The following is a 12706-nucleotide window of genomic DNA, read 5'->3' as shown; positions in this document are numbered from 1 at the left end:
TTCCATATTACTCATGTCAAAATTTCAGCAGTTCAAACTGGTAGAGATGTTCTCCTCAATTAAAAGCACTTCTCAGCCTGCAACTGCAGCAGACAGACAGGCTGCAGCCTGAGGACATGGGATCAGCCACAGAGTACAGAGCATTTCAAATTTAGGTCATCCATGCTGCTCCATTCCCAGGGAATGGCAACGATGTGTTTTTCCACACTTAGATTGTTTTCCTGCTGACCTAAGTCTCGAATGAGATGACAGTCCCAATGCAAATTTAAAGAACAAAGTCAGCACAAAAGATGCAGAGGATGTCAGGAATTGGCCGAGGTGATTGGAAAGAAGAATTAACTTCCCCAAAGTTTGCTGCTGGAGGCTGAAGCTGCAAACACTAACACTGCATGGACATCCATCCTTCGGCCTGATTCACTGCCTGAGTGACCGGGACGCGATGGGGAGACTGCTGGCAGGCAGAAATCATCACCATGTGAGGAAAAGTGGAGCTGAGCCAGCAGCACACATGGAAAGAGTTCTCTCTCTGCTGGAGGCTGCTTGCTGCTGTGCTGGCACCTCAGCTGAATGATGACAAAGGCTGGGGGGAAGTGGGTGCAGACACTGGACCTCACTGATGTTAAATAGGGTGCTTTGGGTGCCGAGCTGTCAAACCAGCAGCCTCCTCATGTTTCTGCAAATGAGCCAAGCCAGCCATATTCAGAAGAGTAAAACTCCTTGAAGAAGCAACCACGTGCCACAGGGAGGTGAGAAATGTCTGTGCTAATAGAAGGTGAAAGAGGGAAAACCTCAGTTCTCTTTCCTTGAGGGTCTGCTGTTCCTCAGAGGGCTGAAGCCAGGGAGAAATCCCCAGCATCCTACAGCAGCCGAAGTTGTCCCAAGGTAGCACCACAGGAAAAAGCTGCAACAGATCCACTGCACCTGTGCCCACTAAAACCACTTTCTACTTGTTGGATTCAACATGTGGTGCTTTTCCTCCCGTAATACTTTAAAATTAAGACTATATGCTCAAAACAACACAACAACCAAGCACATTTTTACAGCAATTCCTACATGACTGAGGTGTTCAACTACGTGTGAATCCAGAGGGGAAAAGCTTAATGGACAGCAATGCAAGATGTTTTAGCTCGCCCTACAGGGTATCACTGTGGGCATCTCTGAGCACAGGCAGCCCAGGCAATCCAAGGGAAGATGACTTGTGAAAATTTTTGCCCACTGGCTGTAGTCTTAGCCAAAGATTAATAGAGAGATCATCAGAGAAGCTACACCTACTGAATATTTACTAGCTTCACTAGCAACTAAAGCAGATGAGCTTGTAATCAAGCATTGAAAATTATTCACAAAGGAGAAAAACAATTTGGATGGGTCACAGTCTGAGAAGAAACTTTGTTTTAAGGAGTTTTGGATAAATCCACAGATTAATAAGTATCTAAACCAAAGGATGATTTTAAATTTTAGAAAAGATATAAAGGAGATGTATCAGAAAAGAAACAACTTGGGGAAAAAAAACACATTGTATATAAATGACAGTAGGTTACATGAAAGAGCTGAGAATGGATTTATAAATGTAAGAAAAGCAAATAAAATTTCCATATCACGACAACAGAAACCAGATCTGTCATAATAAGTACAGTTCACATCATCTAATTTAGTTAACACGTTTTAGAGAAAGAGCGAAGTTCATTCATGGGCTACATTTTTATTTCTCTGAGAGATTTGCAGGAGAATCTGAGTGAGAGGCAGTCTTATTTTTACCTTCACACCTATAAAAAGCTAATAAGTAATTAGCAATTACAGATGTTAGGAAAAAGAGCTGAGCCCTTCTCTAGTTCATTACCCTGTGAACTGAAGAATTTTCTCTACTGTCTCTTACCTAATGAATTACTAGATCCAGTAGTAGAGCCTCTTCTCAGTTTGTGTAGATCAGTCCCTGGGTTTATGCCTCTACAAAATATAAAGATATATAAAAGATAGTCTTCTCTATAAATTTAAAGCAATCCCTTAGTATAAAACTACTCCCTGATTCTTGTTACAATCTCCATGTTGAAAATTTCTCTCGTACTACAATTTTATGCCTTGTATTTGTGGTTTTCTTTCCTGATATCCTTCCCATATCATTGATCTCCTCCAGGGAATAAGGAATCTGCACCTGACTGTTCATTTGAGGTGTCTACACAGGAGAAGCACTTTTTGAGGTCTCTCCAATACCTGCAACAGTTTTACTTGTAATTATCTTTGGTAAAGTTAATTATGCATTTTGTTTTATGTTCTTGACCTCTTTTAGATTCTTTTGAACTTTAAATATTTGTTCAGACTTGTATTTTCAGCTCTTCCTAATTTGAATGTGGTTTGCACAGCATCTGAATTTGCTCTATAATATCAGTTTAGTTTAGAAAGGACAAAACTAAAGTCTTTAGAAGAGGGAAATTTGGAGAAACATCTTGAAGAAAGATGACAAAGTTAAGTGCTGTTCTATCACACTACCCATAAGATTACTTTTGCTGGAGCAATTTTGACTTAAACTCCTAAAACATGGGCACAAATGAAATATAATCCAGTCTGAAGGGAAAAAAACCCTAAAACCTAAAGTTACATCATCTTAAACTAACTTCTATAATAAAGCCACAGGAAGCAGCAAACTGAAGAAAAACATCAGTAACAGACCCATGGCAACTTTATTACCATATTACAGAAAAACACACACAGGAGATGCCAACCTAGGGGTAACACTAAACAACATTGCTGCCTCAAGTATAAGAAATAGTAGAAAATAAGTCTTTATAGAGTTACAGTTAGGCTATCTTTAGCACCTGAGAAGTTATGTTTTTATTTGCTAGTCTAAGAATAGTTCTGCTCTCTACCTCTTCCTTGACTAGACTGAGAAAAAACATGCAACTTGTGTCACTGACATCCACAGAAAAACCCAGCCTCATGAGGCATACCAAATATTAACATGTAGGTATATAAAAGCTTGGGACACTGGGATCCAAAATTCTGAAGGAGCAGCCCTGCAAGCCATCTCTCTCCCAACAAAGAGCATCACTGGCTGGATAAAGTACCACAGTAACTTGCCCTGAAGTGTTCAAGGAAGCTAGAAGAAACTGGACACAAACACACCCTGGAGTGGGGAGGATGAACGCTGCCATTGCCGCATAATTTATAACAAAAAACCCCAAAGCATCCAAATCACATACTTGGGAAAGGAGCCTGAGTCACTCTTCTGTAAATCCAACCAGTCTGTGCTGAACTAATCCATAAAATCAAACCTTCAGTGCTGAACAGGACATGGACCCAGGACTGTGTGTAAAAGCATCCCACCTTTGTGGAAGGGACAGACCCAACCCCCTGGTGGTGATGCACCTAAATCTTCCTTCCAGGTGAAAGGATGGGAAGAGGAGAGAAAAGGCTGAGTTGCCCATATTGGCAGTTCATGAACTGGCCCCCAAAGAGCCTGTGGCAGGAGGTCTGCAAGAGGCTGTGAACAGGCATTCAGATTTGAGGTGTGGAAGGAAACAAAACACAGTCTCTGTTTATGTGTTCTGCACTGCAGCACAGCAGCAGGAGGTTGTGGTTCCTTCTGTCAAAGGCTTTTTCTTTATGCATGAGTCTACTCAACTGTCACACAGGCAAGTAATACACTTTAAAAAAAATTTTTAAATCCCTAAAGCCCCTCTGAAATCAATTTGATCAGAGTACCTGCTCCCAGAATCACCTTAATGCTATTTCAAGCTTAGAAAACCTTGAGATACTGGCCCTGGTAGCAACCACAGATGAGAAAAGCCTCTCAGACCTCTGAAAAACACAATTAGTAGCAAAGAGGTGGAAATGAGAAAACTAAGGGAGTGCTCAGATAGTACACAAGTTCTTAAAGTAAAATACATTTTGACAACAGCCATTTAAGTAGATAAAACCAGACAGTAATTTCTGTTTTATCTCCAGATAATGCCAAAATGCCATTGGCTGCTGCTCCTGAGTCCCAAAGAGCGGAGCAGGCAGCAATAGGAACTTGTTCTTGCTAAGCAATAGAATTAAAACTCTAAATGTCTATTTACTTTAGCAGGGGGAAGGGAGCCATGAGATGCTGCAACACAGCTGGAATGGCTCAGCAGCAGGACGTGTCACCGTGCTCTCCCTCATGCCATGGGATCTGTCTGGGATGGCAGGCTGCAAGGAAGGGAAACACAGCCAACATGGAAAACTCCACGGCTGCGGTCCCAGAGGCTCAGGCTCACTCTCACCACTGAGCATAGAAACTTGGCCAAATGTGGCTGTTTCACCCATACTGCTCCTCTCCCATGCCTTCCCATTGTAAAGGGGAGAGAAGGCTGGACTCCTATCCATTCCATCCCTGTCCCCACCTCTGCGCTACCTCCAACATCACACTGGCTCCTGGGAAGGGTCCAGGGTGTGCACTCCAACCTAACTTCAAGATCTGGTCTAGAGCCCATCCTAACCAGAGACCACCACCCTTCAGTTTTATCCCAGCACTGATTGCTACCTCTCTGACCTAAAATTGGGCCATTTTGGTCCAGCAGTACATCACCATGACACTGGATGTCAAGCAGCTGGTCAGGGCAAGGCTGCTGGGAGTCAAAGCACGACGAAGAGGGTGGTGGGTAGCTGAAGGCATCCTCTGCCTGGAAGGCTGCAGGAAGGCATACTTCAGCAGGACCTCATCTCCTGCATCTGAGGCAACACCCTTCTCTCTCCTCTGAAACATTCCTTAGAGGGGCGAAGCAAAATCAGGACAAAGAATTGATACAGGATAAAAATAATGTCCTCCCACCAAAAGAAGTGCAGGGAGGACAAAGAAAAAGAAGCATCATTTAGAACCCAGCTCAGTTCCTGATGCATTTAATTGTGCCAACCATTGATGCTCTCCTGCAGGTTCACTCAGTTTTTCTTTTAAAATCTGAATGTTAACTGTTTCATTTAAGTACCTGCATCCAACATGCTCAGCTCACAGTACTGGCTACTCCCTGTAATTGCACATATGCACAGCACTGTTATGGAAAAGCTTGAAAATCTGGCTCAAACACAGCATCATGCTGTTTCAGTTTAGGGCTTTTTCTCCTCGACCTGCAGAGAAACACTGCACACAGGCACACTCTCTGCATGCTCAGAGGAGATACAGCAGCCTTCAGACCCTTGTTCTGCTTTGGAGTCAACACTCCATAAGGCTGGTATGGTAGATAAAATGTATCCAAGCTCTGGGTAGGACAAGGACACCTGAGGACATGACTGCTTCAGTTGCATTCTGCTCACAGGTCTAACAGTAATCCTCATGACCACAAGAATGGTCATGCCTGGTTTTAATTTTTTTTTTTTTTTTTAATAAAAGCTCAGAATCTAAAAGAAGCTTAGATTTTGGCCAAGCGGGTATTGCAATCTAATGCTACTATTGCTTTCCAGAGCTGTCAGTTTAGTACCCCTTAAAAAATTAGAGTAAAACCTACCCCTGCCCCCTAAAAAGAATTTAAGAAATTATCATGAAACAAGAAACACACCAAGTTACTACAAAGCATATTTGGTTATGTATACTTCTTTGAAGGAGGTTACTGTTCAGTCAGCTCTGGTTTAGCTGTATTTCTTGATACTCCAATTTTCTTGTCACTTCTTTTCTGGCAAAAATCTTCTTTAGTTAGACTTCACAATAAATTCAACTGAGATCTAATAAATACTGCTTATTTCCCATGCAAAGATTGGCTTTGCTTAACATAACCGAGTTAGGTGACAAATCCAGTTGTGTGCAAATATACTAACAGGCAACAGAAAAGCATGTGAGTGAGGAAATATTGCCAAAAAATCCCCCATTGCAAGATCTGGTGAAAAAGGCCCAAACTGACCCACACCCTAGGCATACACATGCATTGCTAGTCCCAAACAACCACAGTTCTCAGCAGCCTCAAAGATATAAAGGCACACAGCAGCCTTAAGGGTGTTATGAGAACAGGTTCAAGGAGCTTAGGCTAAAATTACTCTGCTATTATTAGAGGTAACTCATGACAGGGAGTGTAACAGGTGATTTTGGATTTTTTTTTTTTTTTTTCTTTTTTTTTTACCATAAGATAAAGGAAATTATGGATGCAGTAAGAAACAGTGACAGTGAAGTATCACCTGAATTAATTAATTTGTATTCCTAGTGAATATTAGCATTTCATCCTCCCTACAGCTGCCTTTTTAAATCTTTTTTTGCTTTATTGAGAATGAGTGTAGTGCTAGTAACACAGCATTTCAATGGGACAATGTTCAAAGGCCACACTGGATGTAATTTTGAGAAACCTGACCCAGTAGTAGGTATCTCTGCCCATGGCAGGTGGGCTGAATCTACATGACCTTTAAGGCCCCTTCTAACCCTAGCCAGTGATTCTACAATTTAATTACTTGGGTTTTTTTTGTTTTTATCCAAATATACAGAAAAAAGTGCTAGTAGAAATCCACAATGTAAATGCATTTGATATAAATCAATATAATTGGGAAAAAACTGTAATCACATGCAAATAAGATGCAGAACCTGTTAATATCCAGGACTTGGAGTGTGGAAGAGTCCTAATAATGGGAGAAGGAAGCACATACCCCTAGTAATATCCCTCTGCTGCTAAGCAGTTCTACCTACCAAGGCTTTCACAATGGGACCCAAAATGTCCAGTTCCCAGGAGGAAATTAAAAAAAAAATTGTAAGAGAAACAGCAGAACCATTAAGATAAATTAATATTAATTTTTTTCTGGTCACATATCTTTTTTATAATATAAACAGTGTAAAACCTAATAGAAAATGGGGGAAAACAGTCCACATGTATCTGTAGGGCTCATCCTAAACATTCAGCCTTTACTTTGACAATAAGTCTTTTCATGTTTTGGTATACTAGTGCAATGTTAGTGTTCTCAAAATTAGCCTGAAGGCTTTCTAAATTAATAAGTCAATGTTACCATGGTAACATTGAGTACTACCAAAGTAGACCACTTTTTATACATCCACTATAATCAAGTTAGTGACTGAGGAAGTTATGAAAATTCCTGCTTTTTTAGTTTTGGGGCTTTATGGGTTTGTTTGTTTGTTTGTATTGCCTTTTGTTTTTTTTAACTATTCCTTCAGCTTTTTAAAACCTGTTGAGATACACACAGAATTCGTTTTGTTTGTCATGCAGGAATAGATCCTGTGTAAATACAAACAGAACCACAACCACAAGCAACAATAAAAAGCCAAAACAACCAAAAGTTCTAACATCCCATCTCTGGTTTAACTTTTGCAGACTGCTTGCAATCAGAAGACACTTTCACTGTCATTATACTATTTAAAACCCAGTGGCACCTCATTCTCAGAGCTTCTCACACTGCACAACCCTGTCCCACCATGCTTTATCAGACACTCTGGGGAATGTTAAATGGCACTGGATGCCCTAAAAGTCAACCTGCCATCCTTGATCAATCTTCAAACTGAAAATATTCAAGTTAAAAACATTCTCATATAAAGTTCAGTGTTCAAAAGACATCATCTTCACAGTCACCCCATGCAAACAGGCCAGAGTATCTGTCCTACATTCAGAAGAACTTGATAAAAATACAAGCTTCTTTATATCTCAAAGAACAAAGTTTGTTTGCTCTCAGTACAACCAGCCCTTGCCAAACTGTCCACATCATACAGCACTTTCGTACTAGGATTTACTGAGAACAAGGAACCCCCACCTATCCCAGAAATTTTTCAAGCAACAATCTTTCTTCAAACAGCACCAAGTATTTGAATTTAAATCTTGCAGACTGGATGTTTTCTATTATGTTTTCTATCTCGTGTGCAAACACCTTTTGTAAGAAACTTGCTGGAATGACCTTCTTAGGGTATTCCTGTAGTCTTACCATTCACAAAAATATCTGGAAAAATGTTGGGATCATACAGATTTTTTCTCACTCTTGCTGTGTTGAAATAAAGGAGAAAACAGCCACTAGTTTATGGTTGTGTCAGTAAGAGCTAGATGTATCAGTTTATAATATCACTTGCCAATAGCACTAATATTCTAATATGATCGTGGAGTTCAGTGGTATGTGAAATCAGAGGGGGGTTTATTATGAAAATCAATAGGAATTTAAACTTGCTGGTCCTAGTGGGATAATATGTCAAATATTCAACTTCTCTATTTTTGACTCGGCTGATTAATTCTTATCCTTTTAGATGATACTATCATCTATAGTTGGGAGGTAATTTCAAAGCATTTTTGATTAGTTTTCTGAAACAACTGGCTATAACATATTCCTTTCAGAAAGCTGGAGGGAAAGGAGGAAATTGTGTCCAAAGACATTATGCAAATCCCTCAAAAAAGACTTACACAAGCACAGGATTGCTTCTTGCTTTCCTTTGCCACACAAAGCAGCAATAAGTGAGCCAGAAACCCAGGACCCCTGTCCCCCTCTGCCCCTAGCTTTCCAAAAATCACATCCAGAAGATAACAGAGAAGCTGCTCTCCTGCTCAAAGGACCTTCCCTCCTGGAAAAATACATCAGTCAAAATATACTACATGTATGTGTAGTGGCATATATATGTATGTATACAAGGCACTACAGTTTAATTCATGTGATTTCCAATGTGGAAGCATTTGTTTAGTTATGACCGACTTTCTGCTCTGTATGGGTGGAGTCTGAGGGAAGAGCACATGATATTGGATTTTAAAAAAATAAATACACTGCAAAATGTGTCTGCATTTGTGTGGCTCTCTCTCCTACTGATTAGTATTTATAGGCTTTAACTAAAAAAAAAGAAAAAGAAAAAGAAGAAAAAAAACGGTGATGCTCAAGAATTTTCAGACTTACCGGTGTATTAAAAATCAAAAAGTTCTGTACCTGTGAGTGCTCAAAATGTCACAATAAAGCTGTAAGGTCAAAGCCATTAGCAAATGTACACTCCCCTATTATGTCACGTAACACAAAGTGTGAAAAATCCTTTAGAATAATCTTCTCTGAATCATTAATTCTCTTCCATTTACATGAAAAAAGAAACAGATAATTTTACATGAATTCTCACAAAAATCACAGCCCCAGGTACCTCTCACTATACTCTGGGGTCTCACAACTTGGTCTTTTCCCAGCTGCTTTGAGTGACAGATCCTTACTTCAAGATTATCCTGCTTACACCTTTTGGTCAATAATCCCCACACCCTCCAAAAGTCACAAGAGCTGCATCTTAATTGGAAAGAAAACTGATGAAAACCAACAGTTGTTACTTCAAACTACTGGCTCTGGGTTATTAAACCCCACTGGAGCTGCCTTTCTGCCAACAACACAACACATGAGCTGTAAAACTAAGGGGCCTGAAAATAAATCAAACACCAAAATTAAATTACTGCCGATGAGGACATCGTATTTTAAGGATAAAAATGCATGAAGTACCAGCCAATTTCAAGATGCACTAATTTGAATATAATCCTTACAAGTCAGTCATAGTTTATGGGAAATAATAATTTGAAACACCAGCAGTAGAATTTATATCTCAATAGCTGGCATGCCAGCCCCTAAAATGGCCCATTTACCCGTCTGTTTGTATACTGTGTACTGCTGGGTGGTGCAAAAATATAAAGTTGTTTTAATTGATGCCCATGCCAAAAGAATTCCTGTCCATCAAGGGAGAAGTGAGCTGGTGGGTTAGAGGCAGCTGAGCTCTCATTTTACATCCCTTTACATCTGATCGCCTGCCTCAAAATACCAGTTTTACTGGAGAATTTCACTCCTTGTCAGAGGAACACTTAAAATACAGCATCTTCTCTTGTCGAGGGTAGTATTTAAGCATGTAAAAAACTGAAATTTCCTTGACAGTATAAAAGAGTTGAAAATTTGAGAGGGGAGTGCTGCTTGAGTCTGGGCCTTTCTCCATCACCTTGGCAGTGACAGATGGAAGGATGGACAGCACTGCTGGGCAGCCACCATGCTGCCACACCATGCTCCTTCCCTATCTCCTCTCCCTGCTGCAAGGAGAGTCCTTGGGTAAGGAATAAAAACACACATAAAAAATGTTTTCCAGTTGCCTAGCAACTGCTACAAACCCCCTGGAGATTTCAGTGAATGAACTGGCACACACCTCTAAACATGGTGACGGTGACATGAGGAGTGCCACCATGCTGGTAAATATCTCAGCCCTGGGATGCCTCCACCATGTGCCTCCTCACCTTCCAAACCTCTTTTCCAAGCCTCCACTTATCCACCCCAAAACTCCCAGAACCACCCAGAAGCCCAGCAAAGTACCTGTGCACTGGTAATGAGATTTTTTTTGATTGCAAAGAGGCCAGCTACATCCAGCCCTCAGTTACTGCTTTAAAAAGCATTAGGGTTTGAAAAGCTGCCCCTGAACAAGCCCTCCCATGATAGAGACTGGGTTTGTCGCCAAGCTATGCAATGCCTAGCAGTAACCATTACTGCCATTTCTCATGACTGTTACCAGTTCCAGTGAGAAGCAATTGCTAAATTGCATAAACCTTCAGATTCCATGATCACAAATCATCAATTTGCCTAGTGTCTTCAGATTTTCAAAACCTGATATATACCTGTATGCACAGGTTTTGACAGGGAATAAAGATTCTACCACTGTTCTTCCTTAAACTGTCTCTAGGTCCATATAATATGTACAAATTTAAAGAGATTACCCAGGGAAGCTATGCTTGAACAGAAAAAAACCCCAAACCTCTCCCATTTTAAAGATACTTCTCAAAAGAGTATGTATGGTGCGGAAAAAAACATTTTGTAGTGCAGTAAGTTTTAAGTCATCAATACAGAATATTACGATAAGGAAAAGTAAAAATTTATGCTGGAAATTAGACCATTTCTAATGCCTGCAGCAGTTAGGTTCACAAAGTTTTCCAAGAAGAGCAACATAGCCAAGAACCTGCAGCCCCATCTGAGCCATCTATCCCATCCCTTCAACAGCCAGAGGAGGACTATGTCCACTATCCATGCCAGTCAAAGAAGTCAGACCTGTCCATTTCTCTCCACCAGTGGCGAAGGGCACCGGGGGAATGTGATTATCTTAGCCCAGCCAAGGGGATCCCATCCTGGGGGTGAGCTGCCCTGACAGGAGAGGCTGGGGGGACAGTTGAGGGATCTCTCCCCATCCCAGCTTCCTGCCTGCACTGATGGGAAATGGCCAGAGCTACGAATCCATTCAGCGCCAATGGTTTTGTGAACTTTCTGTGAACCTTTATGGTACTCATGAGCTTCTCTCACACGTTACCTGTACAATAAAAGAACTTTTCAAAAATGCTGCCCCTACTGCAAGCCCAGAAGAAATACCTCACCATACCTCTAAGGAAGAGAAATGCGTATCAGTCACATTTTCATTTCAAGGTAGATCTTTCTTTTGCTTACTTTAAGTCTTTAAAACAGGAAATTCCTTAATTGTAGTCTTCTCCCTTCCTCCTTTAAAAGAGTACCCACCACTTTATCTACTCTAAGTTATCACCAGTGAGTTTTACTTATGAGAGTGCTGTGTTACCAAGCAGACCACTGTGACAGTGTTCCACAAACATCTTGCTTGGCACCTCCAAAGGATCCATTACATTCTTTATCCTCATAATTCTTAGTGTAATGAAAAGAAAAATAAAATTGTTGAAAAGGTACTGCTTGTAGATCTCATCTAAGTATCTAAAAGCAGTTAATGTTCAGAAGTTCTTTTATTTTTAATACTGTTCCAGTGATTTTAATAGTCATGTATGTTTTGAAGTTTTCTGGTTTTGTTTTTGGTTTCTTAGTTTGTTGGTTTTGGTTTTTTGTTGCACTGTTGTTAGGGTTGTTTTTTTTAATGAAGTGACTCCACAGTAGCATGGTCAGTTGCCTTCACTGGGAGCTAGTGAATGTAGCACAGTTTTAAATAAGCTGGCAAAATAAAAAACCTGGAACTTAAAACTTTCAGGCATCTGTTAAAAGCTCTTACCCCAAAAGGACAACAATCCCCCCTTGACTTTCCAAATGGTACTAAGAAGTTACTTAATAGATGCATAGGACCACAGTGGGGGTTGGACCCATGTCACTCTTGTTTCATGTATGAAAAAAAAGGAGTTTGGTCAGTGGAAGTCAGAAGCTGGGTCCTGAAGCTGGCTGCTTCCCCTCTTCAAGTTCTCAACACAATACTCTGAGTCTTCCAAAATGACACAGCTACCTGTGCTCCCTCAGCCAGCATACCTGCACAAATTATGCTTTAAGACGTTCTTTATCTTATATTAACATTATCTTCTTTCTCAGGAGTATTTGCTTTCCTAATTAATGGTAATTCCCATCTCATTCAAGTCCAGTCATCTAGAAATGACTTTGGACTAGACTTGTTCCCAGCAAAGACACCTCTGCAAGTTTGCATTGCATTACAAGCTTTTGCCTGCCATCTGCATAGAAAAGTCTTGCCAGCAGATACAATTCTCCAGATGCACTATTACAAGTGCATATGCAGGTCCTTCTGAAGACTTTTTTTCTAGGTCTTAATTGAAAACTTACTAATTTTCATTGTGCAAGCTTGCCTGGTAATACAAGGTAAATAAAAGGAAGACCCTAGCACAGTGGTGCACACTGAACTGATTTAACAGTACTATCTCTTCACAGGTGGACAGGATGTAAACCAAAGCAAAAAGATAACTGCTTGAAAGCATAATGACAAGGTGACTTCAGATGGCATTATGGATGCCGGAAGATAATTTTTTGATAGTAAATGAGGGATGATAGATAATGCCAGAATATTTTA

At 40.5% G+C, this 12706-nt stretch overlaps 1 protein-coding gene across 4 annotated transcripts in view; it reads right to left on the bottom strand.

Annotated features, from left to right (window-relative positions):
* The window catches only part of FAM110B (family with sequence similarity 110 member B), a 109780-nt gene that overhangs the window by 35129 nt on the left and 61945 nt on the right, over window positions 1-12706 (bottom strand). Inside the window, exon 2 of one of the 4 annotated variants that reach the window (XM_030446373.1) lies at window positions 1874-1944. The exons of the other annotated variants lie outside the window; for them this stretch is intronic. The gene's annotated coding sequence lies outside the window, so the exon portion shown is untranslated. The remainder of the gene's footprint in view (window positions 1-1873; window positions 1945-12706) is intronic. 4 annotated transcript variants of the gene reach the window in all.

Source organism: Calypte anna, chromosome 2, assembly GCF_003957555.1.
Source record: "Calypte anna isolate BGI_N300 chromosome 2, bCalAnn1_v1.p, whole genome shotgun sequence".
NCBI classification, from domain to species: domain Eukaryota; kingdom Metazoa; phylum Chordata; class Aves; order Apodiformes; family Trochilidae; genus Calypte; species Calypte anna.
Note: the sequence above shows the minus strand (reverse complement) of the source record. Positions and strands in the feature narration are given on the sequence as shown.